This window comes from Gorilla gorilla, chromosome 22 (assembly GCF_029281585.2).
Source record: "Gorilla gorilla gorilla isolate KB3781 chromosome 22, NHGRI_mGorGor1-v2.1_pri, whole genome shotgun sequence".
Lineage (NCBI taxonomy): Eukaryota > Metazoa > Chordata > Mammalia > Primates > Hominidae > Gorilla > Gorilla gorilla.
In genome coordinates this window covers 55,400,271-55,418,135 of record NC_073246.2, presented here as the reverse complement: position 1 = coordinate 55,418,135, position 17,865 = coordinate 55,400,271, and positions in this window count along the sequence as shown.

Below are 17,865 nucleotides of genomic sequence, written 5' to 3'. Positions count from 1 at the left end.
TATCTGTATGAGCATGGAAATATCTACACCGCTATCTGTATGAACATGGAAATATCTACACAGCCATCTGGATGAACATGGAAATATCTGCACCACTATCTGTATCAACATGGAAATATCTACACCGCTATCTGTATGAACTTGGATATATCTACACAGCCATCTGGATGAACATGGAAATATCTACACCGCTATCTGTGTAAACATGCATACATCTTCACCGCTATCTCTATAAACATGGAAATATCTACACCGCTATCTTTATGAACATGGAAATCTCTACACCGGTAACTGTTTGAACAGCGAAATATATACACCGCTATCTGCATGAAAATGGAAATATCTACACAGCTATCTACATATACATGGAAATATCTACACAGCTATCTCTTTACACATGGAAATAACTACACCGCTATCTGTATGAATATGGAAATATCTACACCGCCATTTGTATGAACATGGAAATATCTGCACCGCCATCTGTATGAACATATAAATATCTACAACGCCATCTGTATTAAGATGGAGATATCTACACCGCTATCTGTATAAACATGGAAATATCTACACCGCTACCTGTATAAACATGGAAATATCAGCACCGCTATCGGAAGGAACATGGAAATATCTACACCGCCATCTGTATGAACATGGAAATATCTTCACCGCCATCTGTATGTACATGGATATATCTACACAACCATCTGGATGAACATGGAAATATCTACACCGCTACCTGTATGAACATGGAAATATCTACACCGCTATCTGCATGAACATGGAAATATCTACACAGCCATCTGGATGAACATGGAAATATCTACACCGCTATCTGTATGAACATGGAAATACATACACCGCTATCTGTATGAGCATGGAAATATCTACACCGCAATCTGTATGAACATGGAAATATCTTCACCGCCATCTGTATGAACATGGATATATCTACACAGCATTCGGGATGAACATGGAAATATCTACACCGCTATCTGTGTAAACATGCATACATTTTCACCGCTATCTGTATAAACATGGAAATATCTACACCACTATCTTTATGAACATGGAAATATCTAAACCGCTAACTGTTTGAGCAGGGGAATATATACACCACTATCTGCATAAAAATGGAAATATCTACACCGCTATCTGTATGAACATGGAAATACATACACCGCTATCTGTATGAACATGGAAATATCAACACCGCCATCTGTATGAACATGGAAATATCTACACCGCTATCTGTATGAACATGGAAATATCTACACCGCCATCTGTATGAACATGGAAATATCTTCTCCGCCATCTGTATGAACATGGATACATCTACACAGCCATCTGGATGAACATGGAAATATCTACACCGCTATCTGTATGAACATGGAAATATCTACACCGCTATCTGCATGAACATGGAAATATCTACACAGCCATCTGGATGAACATGGAAATATCTACACCACTATCTGTATGAAGATGGAAATACATACACCGCTGTCTGTATGAACATGGAAATATCTACACCGCTATCTGTATGAACATGGAAATATCTTCACCGCCATCTGTATGAACATGGATATATCTACACAGACATCTGGATGAACATGGAAATATCTACACCGCTATCTGTGTAAACATGCATACATTTTCACCGCTATCTGTATAAACATGGAAATATCTACACTGCTATCTTTATGAACATGGAAATATCTAAACCGCTAACTGTTTGAACAGGGGAATATATACACCGCTATCTGCATAAAAATGGAAATATCTACACCGCTATCTGTATGAACATGGAAATACATACACCGCTATCTGTATGAACATGGAAATATCTACACCGCTATCTGTATGAACATGGAAATATCTACACCGCTATCTGTATGAACATGGAAATATCTACACCGCCATCTGTATGAACATGGAAATATCTTCACCGCCATCTGTATGAACATGGATATATCTACACAGCTATCTTTATGAACATGGAAATATCTAAACCGCTGTTTGACAGGGAAATATATACACCGCTGTCTGCATGAAAATGGAAATATCTACACAGCTATCTGCATATACATGGAAATATCTACACAGCTATCTCTTTAAACATGGAAATAACTACACCGCTATCTGTATGAACATGGAAATATCTACAACGCTATCTGTTTGAACATGGAAATATCTAAACCGCTATCTACATGAAAATGGAAATATCTACACAGCTATCTGCATATTCATGGAAATATCTACACAGCTATCTCTTTACACATGGAAATAACTACACCTCTATCTGTATGAACATGGAAATATCTTCACCGCCATCTGTATGAACATGGATATATCTACACAGCCATCTGGATGAACATGGAAATATCTACACCGCTATCTCTATGAACATGGAAATATCTACACCGCTATCTGTGTAAACATGCATACATCTTCACCGCAATCTGTATAAACATGGAAATATCTACACCGCTATCTGTGTAAACATGCATACATCTTCACCGCTATCTGTATAAACATGGAAATATCTACACAGCTATCTTTATGAACATGGAAATATCTACACCGCTAACTGTTTGAACAGGGAAATATATACACTGCTATCTGCATGAAAATGGAAATATCTACACAGCTATCTGCATATACATGGAAATATCTACACAGCTATCTCTTTACACGTGGAAATAACTACACCGCTATCTGTATGAATTTGGAAATATCTACACCACCATCTGTATGAACATGGAAATATCTGCACCGCCATCTGTATGAACATATAAATATCTACACTGCCATCTGTATTAAGATGGAGATATCTACACCGCTATCTGTATAAACATGGAAATATCTGCACCGCTATGTGTATAAACATGGAAATATCTACAGCGCTCTCTGTATAAACATGGAAATATCTACACCGCTACCTGTATAAACATGGAAATATCAGCACCGATATAGGAATGAATATGGAAATATCTACACCGCCATCTCTACGAACATGGAAATATCTTCACCGCCATCTATATGAACATGGATATATCTACACAGCCATCTGTATGAACATGGAAATATCTACACCGCTATCAGTATGAACATGGAAATGTCTACACCGCTATCTGTATTAACATGGAAATATCTTCACCGCCATCTGAATGAACATGGATATGTCTACACAGCCATCTGGATGAACATGGAAATATCTACACCGCTATCTGTATGAACTTGGAAATATCAACACAGCTATCTGTGTAAACATGCATACATCTTCACCGCTATCTGTAGAAACATGGAAATATCTACACCGCTATCTGTATGAACATGGAAGTATCTATATCGCTATCTGTTTGAACATGGAAATATCTAAACCACTATCTGCATGAAAATGGAAATATCTACACAGCTATCTACATATACATGGAAATATCTACACAGCTATCTCTTTACACATGGAAGTAACTACACCGCTATGTCTATAAACATGGAAATATCTACACCGCCATCTGTATGAACATGGAAATATCTGCACCGCCATCTGTATGAACATGTAAATATCTACACCGCCATCTGTATTAAGAAGGAGATATCTACACCGCTATCTGTATAAACATGGAAATATCTACACCGCTATCTGTATGAACATGGAAATATCTACACCGCTATCTGCATAAACATGGAAATATGTACACAGCTACCTGTATAAACATGGAAGTATCAGCACCGCTATCGGTATGAACATGGCAATATCTAAACGGCTATCTGTATGAACATGGAAATATCTACACCGCTATCTGTATGAACATGGAAATATCTTCACCGCCATCTGTATGAACATGGATATATCTACACAGCCATCTCGATGAACATGGAAATATCTACACCGCTATCTGTACGAACATGGAAATATCTTCACCGCTATCTGTATGAACATGGAAATATCTACACTGCTATCTGTATGAACATGGAAATATCTACACCGCTATCTGTATGAACATGGAAATATCTACACCGCTAACTGTTTGAACAGGGAAATATATACACCACTATGTGCATGAAAATGGAAATATCTACACGGCTATCTGTATGAACATGGAAATACATACACCGCTATCTGTATGAACATGGAAATATCTACACCGCTATCTGTATGTACATGGAAATATCTACACCGCTATCTTTATGAACAAGGAAATATCTTCACCGCTATCTGTATGAACATGGAAATATCTACACAGCCATCTGCATGAACATGGAAATATCTGCACCGCTATCTGTATGAACATGGAAACATTTTCACCGCTATCTGTATGAACATGGATATATCTACACAGCCATCTGGATGAACATGGAAATATCTACACCGCTATCTGTGTAAACATGCATACATCTTCACCGCTATCTGTATAAACATGGAAATATCTACACAGCTATCTTTATGAACTTGGAAATATCTACAGCGCTAACTGTTTGAACAGGGAAATATATACACTGCTATCGGCATGAAAATGGAAATATCTACACAGCTATCTGCATATACATGGAAATATCTACACAGCTATCTCTTTACACATGGAAATAACTACACCGCTATCTGTATGAATTTGGAAATATCTACACCGCCGTCTGTATGAACATGGAAGTATCTGCACCGCCATCTGTATGAACATATAAATATCTACACCGCCATCTGTATTAGGATGGAGATATCTACACCGCTATCTGTATAAACATGGAAATATCTACACCGCTATGTGTATAAACATGGAAATATCTACACCGCTATCTGTATAAACATGGAAATATCTACACCGCTACCTGTATAAACATGGAAATATCAGCACCGCTATCGGAATGAATATGGAAATATCTACACCGCCATCTCTATGAACATGGAAATATCTTCACCGCCATCTGTATGAACATGGATATATCAACACAGCCATCTGTATGAACATGGATATATCTACACCGCTATCTGTATGAACTTGGAAATGTCTACACCGCTATCTGTATCAACATGGAAATATCTTCACCGCCATCTGAATGAACATGGATATGTCTACACAGCCATCTGGATGAACATGGAAATATCTACACCACTATCTGTATGAACATGGAAATATCAACACAGCTATCTGTGTAAACATGCATACATCTTCACCGCTATCTGTATAAACATGGAAATATCTACACCGCTATCTGTATGAACATGGAAATATCTACATCGCTATCTGTTTGAACATGGAAATATCTACACCACTATCTGCATGAAAATGGAAATATCTACACAGCTATTTGCATATACATGGAAATATCTACACAGCTATCTCTTTACACATTGAAATAACTACACCGCCATCTGTATGAACATGGAATTATCTGCGCCGCCATCTGTATGAACATGTAAATATCTACACCGCCATCTGTTTTAAGAAGGAGATATCTACACCGCTATCTGTATGAACATGGAAATATCTACACCGCTATCTGTATGAACAGGGAAATACATACACCGCTATCTGTTTGAAGATGGAAATATCTACACTGCTTTCTGTATGAACATGGAAATATCTACACCGCTATCTGTATGAACATGGAAATATCTTCACCGCCATCTGTATGAACATGGATATATCTACACAGCCGTCTGGATGAATATGGAAATATCTGCACCGCTATCTGTATGAACATGGAAATATCTACACCGCTATCTGTATGAACATGGATATATCTACACAGCCATCTGGATGAACATGGAAATATCTACACTGCTATCTGTGTAAACATACAAACATCTTCACCGCTATCTGTATAAACATGGAAATATCTACACCACTGTCTTTCTGAACATGGAAATATCAAAACCGCTAACTGTTTAAACAGGGAAATATATACACTGCTATCTGCATGAAAATGGAAATATCTACACAGCTATCTGCATATACATGGAAATATCTCCACAGCTATCTCTTTACACATGGAAATAACTACACCGCTATCTGTATGAACATGGAAATATCTACACTGCCATCTGTATGAAAATGGAAATATCTGAACCGCCATCTGTATGAACATATAAATATCTACACCGCCATCTGTATTAAGATGGAGATTTCTACACCGCTATCTGTATAAACATGGATATATCTACACCGCTATCTGTATTATCATGGAAATATCTACACCGCTATCTGTATAAACATGGAAATAGCTTCACCGCTACTGTAAAAACATGGAAATATCAGCACCGCTATCTGAATGAACATGGAAATATCTACACCGCTATCTGTATGAACATGGAAATATCTACTCCGCTATCTGTATGAACATGGAAATATCTACACTGCTATCTGTTTGAACAGGGAAATATATACACCGCTATCTGCATGAAAATGGAAATTTCTACACAGCTATCTGCATATACATGGAAATATCTACACAGGTATCTCTTTACACATGGAAATAACTACACCGCTATCTCTATGAACATGCAAATATCTACACCGCCATCTGTATGAACATGGAAATATCTGCACCGCCATCTGTATGAACATATAAATATCTACACCGCCATCTGTATGAACATAGATATATCTACACAGCCATCGGTATAAACACGAAAATATTTACACCGCTACCTGTATAAACATGGAAGTATCAGCACCGCTATCGGTATGAACATGGCAATATCTAAACGGCTATCCGTATGAACATGGAAATATCTGCACCGCTATCTGTATGTACATGGAAATATCTTAACCGCCATCTGTATGAACATGGATATATCTACGCAGCCATCTGGATGAACATGGAAATATCTACACCGCTATCTGTATGAACATGGAAATATCTACACCGCTATCTGTATGAACATGGAAATATCTACTCAGCCGTCTTAATGAACATGGAAATATCTGCACCACTATCTGTATGAACTCGGAAATATCTACACCGCTATCTGTATGAACATGGATATATCTACACAGCCATCTGAAAGAACATGGAAATACCTACACCTCTAACTGTGTAAACATGCATACATCTTCACCGCTATCTGTAAACATGGAAATATCTACACCGCTATCTTTATGAACATGGAAATCTCTACACCGGTAACTGTTTGAACAGCGAATTATATACACAGCTATCTGCATGAAGATGGAAATATGTACACAGCTATCTACATATACATGGAAATATCTACACAGCTATCTCTTTACACATGGAAATAACTACACCACTATCTGTATGAATTTGGAAATATCTACACCGCCATTTGTATGAACATGGAAATATCTGCACCGCCATCTGTATGAACACATAAATATCTACACCGCCATCTGTATTAAGATGGAGATATCTACACCGCTATCTGTATAAACATGGAAATATCTACACCGCTACCTGTATAAACATGGAAATATCAGCACCGCTATTGGAATGAACATGGAAATATCTACACCGCTATCTGTATGAACATGGAAATATCTACACCGCTATATGTGTAAACATGCATACATGTTCACCGCTATCTGTATAAACATGGAAATATCTACACCGCTATCTGTATGAACATGGAAATATCTACACCGCTATCTGTTTGAACATGGAAATATCTACACCACTATCTGCATGAAAATGGAAATATCTACACAGCTATCTGCATATACATGGAAATATCTACACCGCTATCTGTATGAACAAGGAAATATCTACACCGCTATCTGTATGAACATGGAAATATCTTCACCGCCATCTGTATGAACATGGATATATCTACATAGCCATCTGGATGAACATGGAAATATCTACACCGCTATGTGTGTAAACAGGCATACATCTTCACCGCTATCTGTATAAACATGGAAATATCTACACTGCTATCTGTATGAACATGGAAATATCTACACCGCTAACTGTTTGAACAGGGAAATATATACACCTCTATGTGCATGAAAATGGAATTATCTACACCGCTATCTGTTTGAACATGGAAATACATACACCGCTATCTGTATGAACATGGAAATATCTACACCGGTATCTGTATAAACATGGAAATATCTACACCGCTATCTGTATGAACATGGAAATATCTTCACCGCCATCTGTATGAACATGGATATATCTACACAGCCATCTGGATGAACATGGAAATATCTGCAACGCTATCTGTATGAACATGGAAATATCTACACCGCTATCTGTATGAACATGGATATATCTACACAGCCATCTGGATGAACATGGAAATATCTACACCGCTATCTGTGTAAACATGCATACATCTACACCGCTGTCTGTATAAACATGGAAATATCTACACCGCTATCTCTATGAACATGGAAATATCTACAACGCTATCTGTTTCAACATGGAAATATCTAAACCGCTATCTGTATAAACATGGAAATATCTACACCGCTCTCTGTATGAACATGGAAATATCTACACCACTATCTGTATGAACATGGAAATATCTACACCGCTATCTGTATGAACATGGATATATCTACACAGCCATCTGGATGAACAATGAAATATCTTCACCGCTATCTGGATGAAGTTGGAAATATCTACACCGCTATCTGTATTAACATGGAAATATCTACACAGCCATCAGGATGAACATGGAAATATCTACACCGCTATCTGTGTAAACATGCCTACATCTTCACCGCTATCTGTATAAACATGGAAATATCTACACCGCTATCTTTCTGAACATGGAAATATCTAAACCGATATCTGTTTGAACATGGAAATACATAAACCGCAATCTGTATGAACATGGAAATATCTACACCGCTATCTGTATGAACATGGATATATCTACACAGCCATCTGGATGAACATGGAAATATCTAAACCGCTATCTGTATGAACATGGAAATACCTACACCGCCATCTGTATGAACATGGATATATCTACACAGCCATCTTTATAAACACGGAAATATGTACACCGCTACCTGTATAAACATGGAAGTATCAGCACCGCTATCGGTATGTACATGGCAATATCTACACTGCTATCTGTATGTATATGGAAATATCTTCACCGCCATCTGTATGAACATGGATATATCTACGCAGCCATCTGGATGAACATGGAAATATCTACACCGCTATCTGTATGAACATGGAAATATCTACACCGCTATCTGTATGAACATGGAAATATCTACACAGCCATCTGGATGAACATGGAAATATCTACACCGCTATCTGTATGAACATGGAAATACATACACCGCTATCTGTATGAACATGGAAATATCTACACCGCTATCTGTATGAACATGGAAATATCTACACCGCTATCTGTATGAACATGGAAATATCTACACCGTTATCTGTATGAACATGGAAATATCTTCACCGCCATCTGTATGAACATAGATATATCTACACAGCCATCTGGATGAACATGGAAATATCTACACTGCTATCTGTGTAAACATACATACATCTTCACCGCTATCTGTATAAACATGGAAATATCTACACAGCTATATGTATGAACATGGAAATATCAACACCGCTAACTGTTTGAATAGGGAAATATATACACCGCTAACTGCATGAAAATGGAAATATCTACACAGCTATCTGCATATACATGGAAATATCTCCACAGCTATCTCTTTACACATGGAAATAACTACACCGCTATCTGTATGAACATGGAAATATCTACACCGCCATCTGTATGAAAATGGAAATATCTGAACCGCCATCTGTATGAACATATAAATATCTACACCGCCATCTGTATTAAGATGGAGATTTCTACACCGCTATCTGTATAAACATGGAAATATCTACACCGCTCTCTGTATAAACATGGAAATATCTACACCGCTATCTGTATAAACATGGAAATAGCTTCACCGCTACTGTAAAAACATGGAAATATCAGCACCGCTATCTGTATGAACATGGAAATATCTAAACCGCTAACTGTTTGAACAGGGAAATATATACAGCGCTATCTGCATAAAAATGGAAATATCTACACCGCTATCTGTATGAACATGGAAATACATACACCGCTATCTGTATGAACATGGAAATATCTACACCGCTATCTGTATGAAGATGGAAATATCTACACCGCTATCTGTTTGAACAGGGAAATATATACACCGCTATGTGCATGAAAATGGAAATTTCTACACAGCCATCTGCATATACATGGAAATATCTACACATGTATCTCTTTACACATGGAAATAACTACACCGCTATCTCTATGAACATGGAAATATCTACACCGCCATCTGTATGAACATGGAAATATCTGCACCGCCATCTGTATGAACATATAAATATCTACACCGCCATCTGTATTAAGATGGAGATATCTACACCGCTATCTGTATCAACATGGAAATATCTACACCGCTATCTGTATAAATATGGAAATATCAGCACCGCTATCTGTGTGAACATGGAAATATCTACACCGCTATCTGTATGAACATGGAAATATCTACACCGCTATCTGTATGAACATGGAAATATCTACACCGCTATCTGTATGAACATGGAAATATTTACACCGCTATCTGTATGAACATGGAAATATCTTCTCTGCCGTCTGTATGTATGAACATGGATATATCTACACAGCCATCTGGATGAACATGGAAATATCTACACCGCTATCAGTATGAACATGGAAATATCCACACCGCCATCTGTATGAAGATGGATATATCTACACAGCCATCTGTATAAACATGGAAATATCTACACCGCTATCTGTATGAACATGGAAATACCGACACAGCTATCTGTTTGAACATGGAAATATCTACACCGCTATCTGCATGAAAATGGAAATATCTACACAGCTATCTGCATAAATATGGAAATATCTACACAGCTATCTCTTTACACTTGGTAATAACTACACCGCTATCTCTATAAACATGGAAATATCTACACCGCCATCTGTATGAACATGGATATATCTGCACCGCCATCTGTATGAACATATAAATGTCTACACAGCCATCTGTATTAAGAAGGAGATATCTACACCGCTATCTGTATAAAGATGGAAATGTCTACACCGCTATCTGTATGAACATGGAAATATCTACACCGCTTTCTGTATAAAAACGGAAATATGTACACCGCTACTTCTATAAACATGGAAGTATCAGCACCGCTATCGGTATGAACATGTCAATATCTACACGGCTATCTGTATGAAAATGGAAATATCTACACCGCTATCTGTATGTACATGGAAATACCTTCATCGCCATCTGTATGAACATGGAAATATCTGCACCGCCATCTGTATGAACATGTAAATATCTACATCGCCATCTGTATTAAGAAGGAGATATCTAAACCGCTATCTGTATAAACATGGAAATATCTACACCGCTATCTGTATGAACATGGAAATATCTACACCGCTGTCTGTATAAACATGGAAATATGTACACAGCTACCTGTATAAACATGGAAGTATCAGCACCGCTATTGGTATGAACATGGCAATATCTACACGGCTATCTGTATGAACATGGAAATATCTACACCGCTATCTGTATGAACATGGAAATATCTTCACCGCCATCTGTATGAACATGGATATATCTACACAGCCATCTGGATGAACATGGAAATATCTGCACCGCTATCTGTATGAACATGGAAATATCAACACCGCTATCTGTATGAACATGGATATATCTACACAGCCATCAGGATGAACATGGAAATATCTACACCGCTATCTGTGTAAACATGCCTACATCTTCACCGCTATCTGTATAAACATGGAAATATCTACACCGCTATCTTTCTGAACATGGAAATATCTAAACCGATATCTGTTTGAACAGGGAAATATATACACCGCTATCTGCATGAAAATGGAAATATCTACACCGCTATCTGTATGAACATGGAAATACATAAACCGCTATCTGTATGAACATGGAAATATCTACACCGCTATCTGTATGAACATGGATATATCTACACAGCCATCTGGATGAACATGGAAATATCTAAACCGCTATCTGTATGAACATGGAAATACCTACACCGCCATCTGTATGAACATGGATATATCTACACAGCCATCTTTATAAACACGGAAATATGTACACCGCTACCTGTATAAACATGGAAGTATCAGCACCACTATCGGTATGTACATGGCAATATCTACACTGCTATCTGTATGTATATGGAAATATCTTCACCGCCATCTGTATGAACATGGATATATCTACGCAGCCATCTGGATGAACATGGAAATATCTACACCGCTATCTGTATGAACATGGAAATATCTACACCGCTATCTGTATGAACATGGAAATATCTACACAGCCATCTGGATGAACATGGAAATATCTACACCGCTATCTGTATGAACATGGAAATACATACACCGCTATCTGTATGAACATGGAAATATCTACACCGCTATCTGTATGAACATGGAAATATCTACACCGCTATCTGTATGAACATGGAAATATCTACACCGCTATCTGTATGAACATGGAAATATCTTCACCGCCATCTGTATGAACATAGATATATCTACACAGCCATCTGGATGAACATGGAAATATCTACACTGCTATCTGTGTAAACATACATACATCTTCACCGCTATCTGTATAAACATGGAAATATCTACACAGCTATATGTATGAACATGGAAATATCAACACCGCTAACTGTTTGAACAGGGAAATATATACACCGCTAACTGTATGAAAATGGAAATATCTACACAGCTATCTGCATATACATGGAAATATCTCCACAGCTATCTCTTTACACATGGAAATAACTACACCGCTATATGTATGAACATGGAAATATCTACACCGCCATCTGTATGAAAATGGAAATATCTGAACCGCCATCTGTATGAACATATAAATATCTACACCGCCATCTGTATTAAGATGGAGATTTCTACACCGCTCTCTGTATAAACATGGAAATATCTACACCGCTATCTGTATAAACATGGAAATATCTACACCGCTATCTGTATAAACATGGAAATAGCTTCACCGCTACTGTAAAAACATGGAAATATCAGCACCGCTATCTGTATGAACATGGAAATATCTACACCGCTATCTGTATGAACATGGAAATATCTACACCGCTATCTGTATGAAGATGGAAATATCTACACAGCTATCTGTTTGAACAGGGAAATATATACACCGCTATCTGCATGAAAATGGAAATTTCTACACAGCCATCTGCATATACATGGAAATATCTACACAGGTATCTCTTTACACATGGAAATAACTACACCGCTATCTCTATGAACATGGAAATACCTACACCGCCATCTGTATGAACATGGAAATATCTGCACCGCCATCTGTAGGAACATATAAATATCTACACCGCCATCTGTATTAAGATGGAGATATCTACACCGCTATCTGTATCAACATGGAAATATCTACACCGCTATCTGTATAAATATGGAAATATCAGCACCGCTATCTGTGTGAACATGGAAATATCTACAACGCTACCTGTATGAACATGGAAATATCTACACCGCTATCTGTATGAACATGGAAATATCTACACCGCTGTCTGTATGAACATGGAAATATCTTCTCCGCCATCTGTATGAACATGGATATATCTACACAGCCATCTGGATGAACATGGAAATATCTACACCGCTATCTGTATGAACATGGAAATATTTACACCGCTATCTGTATGAACATGGAAATATCTTCTCTGCCGTCTGTATGTATGAACATGGATATATCTACACAGCCATCTGGATGAACATAGAAATATCTACACCGCTATCAGTATGAACATGGAAATATCTACACCGCCATCTGTATGAAGATGGATATATCTACACAGCCATCTGTATAAACATGGAAATATCTACACCGCTATCTGTATGAACATGGAAATACCGACACAGCTATCTGTTTGAACATGGAAATATCTACACCGCTATCTGCATGAAAATGGAAATATCTACACAGCTATCTGCATATATATGGAAATATCTACACAGCTATCTCTTTACACTTGGAAATAACTACACCGCTATCTCTATAAACATGGAAATATCTACACCGCCATCTGTATGAACATGGATATATCTGCACCGCCATCTGTATGAACATATAAATGTCTACACAGCCATCTGTATTAAGAAGGAGATATCTACACCGCTATCTGTATAAAGATGGAAATGTCTACACCGCTATCTGTATGAACATGGAAATATCTACACCGCTTTCTGTATAAACACGGAAATATGTACACCGCTACTTCTATAAACATGGAAGTATCAGCACCGCTATCGGTATGAACATGGCAATATCTACACGGCTATCTGTATGAACATGGAAATATCTACACCGCTATCTGTATGTACATGGAAATATCTTCATCGCCATCTGTATGAACATGGATATATCTACACAGCCATCTGGATGAACATGGAAATATCTACACCGCTATCTGTATGAACATGGAAATATCTACACCGCTATCTGTGTAAACATGCATACATTTTCACCGCTATCTGTATAAACATGGAAATATCTACACCGCTATCTTTATGAACATGGAAATATCTAAACCGCTAACTGTTTGAACAGGGAAATATATACACCGCTATCAGCATAAAAATGGAAATATCTACACCGCTATCTGTATGAACATGGAAATACATACACAGCTATCTGTATGAACATGGAAATATCTACACCGCTATCTGTATGAAGATGGAAATATCTACACCGCTATCTGTTTGAACAGGGAAATATATACACCGCTATGTGCATGAAAATGGAAATTTCTACACAGCCATCTGCATATACATGGAAATATCTACACATGTATCTCTTTACACATGGAAATAACTACACCGCTATCTCTATGAACATGGAAATATCTACACCGCCATCTGTATGAACATGGAAATATCTGCACCGCCATCTGTATTAAGATGGAGATATCTACACCGCTATCTGTATCAACATGGAAATATCTACACCGCTATCTGTATAAATATGGAAATATCAGCACCGCTATCTGTGTGAACATGGAAATATCTACAACGCTACCTGTATGAACATGGAAATATCTACACCGCTATCTGTATGAACATGGAAATATCTACACCGCTATCTGTATGAACATGGAAATATCTTCTCCGCCATCTGTATGAACATGGATATATCTACACAGCCATCTGGATGAACATGGAAATATCTACACCGCTATCTGTATGAACATGGAAATATTTACACCGCTATCTGTATGAACATGGAAATATCTTCTCTGCCGTCTGTATGTATGAACATGGATATATCTACACAGCCATCTGGATGAACATGGAAATATCTACACCGCTATCAGTATGAACATGAAAATATCCACACCGCCATCTGTATGAAGATGGATATATCTACACAGCCATCTGTATAAATATGGAAATATCTACACCGCTATCTGTATGAACGTGGAAATACCGACACAGCTATCTGTTTGAACATGGAAATATCTACACCGCTATCTGCATGAAAATGGAAATATCTACACAGCTATCTGCATATATATGGAAATATCTGCACAGCTATCTCTTTACACTTGGAAATAACTACACCGCTATCTCTATAAACATGGAAATATCTACACCGCCATCTGTATGAACATGGATATATCTGCACCGCCATCTGTATGAACATATAAATGTCTACACAGCCATCTGTATTAAGAAGGAGATATCTACACCGCTATCTGTATAAAGATGGAAATGTCTACACCGCTATCTGTATGAACATGGAAATATCTACACCGCTTTCTGTATAAACACGGAAATATGTACACCGCTACTTCTATAAACATGGAAGTATCAGCACCGCTATCGGTATGAACATGTCAATATCTACACGGCTATCTGTATGAAAATGGAAATATCTACACCGCTATCTGTATGTACATGGAAATATCTTCATCGCCATCTGTATGAACATGGATATATCTACACAGCCATCTGGATGAACATGGAAATATCTACACCGCTATCTGTATGAACATGGAAATATCTACACCGCTATCTGTGTAAACATGCATACATTTTCACCGCTATCTGTATAAACATGGAAATATCTACACCGCTATCTTTATGAACATGGAAATATCTAAACCGCTAACTGTTTGAACAGGGAAATATATACACCGCTATCTGCATAAAAATGGAAATATCTACACCGCTATCTGTATGAACATGGAAATACATACACCGCTATCTGTATGAACATGGAAATATCTACACCGCTATCTGTTTGAACAGGGAAATATATACACCGCTATGTGCATGAAAATGGAAATTTCTACACAGCCATCTGCATATACATGGAAATATCTACACATGTATCTCTTTACACATGGAAATAACTACACCGCTATCTCTATGAACATGGAAATATCTACACCGCCATCTGTATGAACATGGAAATATCTGCACCGCCATCTGTATGAACATATAAATATCTACACCGCCATCTGTATTAAGATGGAGATATCTACACCGCTATCTGTATCAACATGGAAATATCTACACCGCTATCTGTATAAATATGGAAATATCAGCACCGCTATCTGTGTGAACATGGAAATATCTACAACGCTACCTGTATGAACATGGAAATATCTACACCGCTATTTGTATGAACATGGAAATATCTACACCGCTATCTGTATGAACATGGAAATATCTTCTCCGCCATCTGTATGAACATGGATATATCTACACAGCCATCTGGATGAACATGGAAATATCTACACCGCTATCTGTATGAACATGGAAATATTTACACCGCAATCTGTATGAACATGGAAATATGTTCTCTGCCGTCTGTATGTATGAACATGGATATATCTACACAGCCATCTGGATGAACATGGAAATATCTACACCGCTATCAGTATGAACATGGAAATATCTACACCGCCATCTGTATGAAGATGGCTATATCCACACAGCCATCTGTATAAACATGGAAATATCTACACCGCTATCTGTATGAACATGGAAATACCTACACAGCTATCTGTTTGAACATGGAAATATCTACACCGCTGTCTGCATGAAAATGGAAATATCTACACAGCTATCTGCATATATATGGAAATATCTACACAGCTATCTCTTTACACTTGGAAATAACTACACCGCTATCTCTATAAACATGGAAATATCTACACTGCCATCTGTATGAACATGGAAATATCTGCACCGCCATCTGTATGAACATATAAATGTCTACACAGCCATCTGTATTAAGAAGGAGATATCTACACCGCTATCTGTATAAAGATGGAAATGTCTACACCGCTATCTGTATGAACATGGAAATATCTACACCGCTATCTGTATGAACATGGAAATATCTACACCACTATCTGTATGAACCTGGAAATATCTACACCGCCATCTGTATGAACATGGAAATATCTTCTCCACCATCTGTATGAACATGGATATATCTACACAGCCATCTGGATGAACATGGAAATGTCTACACCGCTATCTTTATGAACATGGAAATATCTACACCGCTATCTGTATGAACATGGAAATATCTACACAGCCATCTGGATGAACATGGAAATGTCTACTCCGCTATCTGTATGAACATGGAAATACATACACCACTATCCGTATGAACATGGAAATATCTACACCGCTATCTGTACGAACATGGAAATATCTACATCGCTATCTGTTTGAACATGGAAATATCTTCACCACTATCTGCATGGAAATGGAAATATCTACACAGCTAT